Source organism: Orycteropus afer, unplaced genomic scaffold, assembly GCF_000298275.1.
Source record: "Orycteropus afer afer isolate SDZICR_OR568_19922 unplaced genomic scaffold, OryAfe1.0 scaffold00069, whole genome shotgun sequence".
In the NCBI taxonomy this organism is placed as follows: domain Eukaryota; kingdom Metazoa; phylum Chordata; class Mammalia; order Tubulidentata; family Orycteropodidae; genus Orycteropus; species Orycteropus afer.
This window is the reverse complement of record NW_006921656.1, coordinates 3,018,151-3,019,204: the sequence shown is the minus strand read 5'-3', so window position 1 is coordinate 3,019,204 and position 1,054 is coordinate 3,018,151. Positions and strand designations below refer to the sequence as shown.

At 42.6% G+C, this 1,054-nt stretch overlaps 1 pseudogene; it reads right to left on the bottom strand.

Moving 5' to 3' along the window:
• Positions 1–254: 254 nt before the first annotated feature.
• Positions 255–821, bottom strand: LOC122149987 (annotated as a pseudogene).
• Positions 822–1,054: the final 233 nt, after the last annotated feature.

The following is a 1,054-nucleotide window of genomic DNA, read 5'->3' as shown; positions in this document are numbered from 1 at the left end:
TATTTTAAATTACTTGTTTCTTTTTCTGTTCTGGAAGTTTTATGTTTATTTAAATCATAGTGAATGGACTCTGTGCAAACATTTACAATTTATTCATGATACATATTTCAAGTTATCCCCCCTAAGCTAACTCCTTCTAAAGAACTCTTTCAACTGTATTCATGATTTTAAAATATTAACAAGTATAAAAACACTCTTCATCTTTTAGGAGAAATGTTTTACTGTGAAGTTCTTCTCTTTAAACATCAGTGGTATCAATTCTGGGTGAACCAGGATGGTTGCTTCCCGTCTTCTTCAACGGTCCTCTTGCCCTGATCAGACACCACCTTTTCAGCTGATGTCTCCTCTACAGAACCACTGTCTCTACAGGAGGAGCCTTACAGGACCCCATTCTGCTTTTCCTGCCTGTCCTCTGATTTCTGCAGTCTCCTTGCACACGTTCTCATAGCAACAGTCATAAAGGACTATGTCTATATTCAGGACAAATGTCTATATTATGCTTAACTGTACTATGCATCAGAGGGTTTCTTCTCTTATATGTTAACTTCAGTATTGAGCCTGTTTTTGGAGATGCCATCCAAAAGATACTACCCAGAAGATACTATCCAAAAGGCTGGCAATCTCCTTCCTTCCACTGGAATTATTTGCTGGTTGAGCAAATACAGGTAGCCCTGAACTGCTAATGCTGCTCCCCAAGGAAGGCTGGGAAATCCTGGTGGGCTCAGCAGATATGTCCACTGCAGCCACTCCCAACAGTTTCAGAGCAGTCCTCAGGCTGCTGGTCACATTGGAATGGCCAGCACCAGCGTGACCAACACCATCTTCCCAGCCCAGAGACCCAGAAATGTGGTTTAGAAGGAAGAGGCTCTTCTACATGCTCTGCTTCTGAGGTCTCCCTTGGCTACTCCAGTTCTGGGGAAACTTTTTCGAGTTCTGTTCCAAAATTGGAGTTCCTAGGTGATGCAAGTGGGAAACGCACTTGGCTACTAACTGAAAAGTTGGAAGTGTTAGTCGATACAGAGGAGCTTCTGAAGAAAAGTCTGGCAGCCTACTT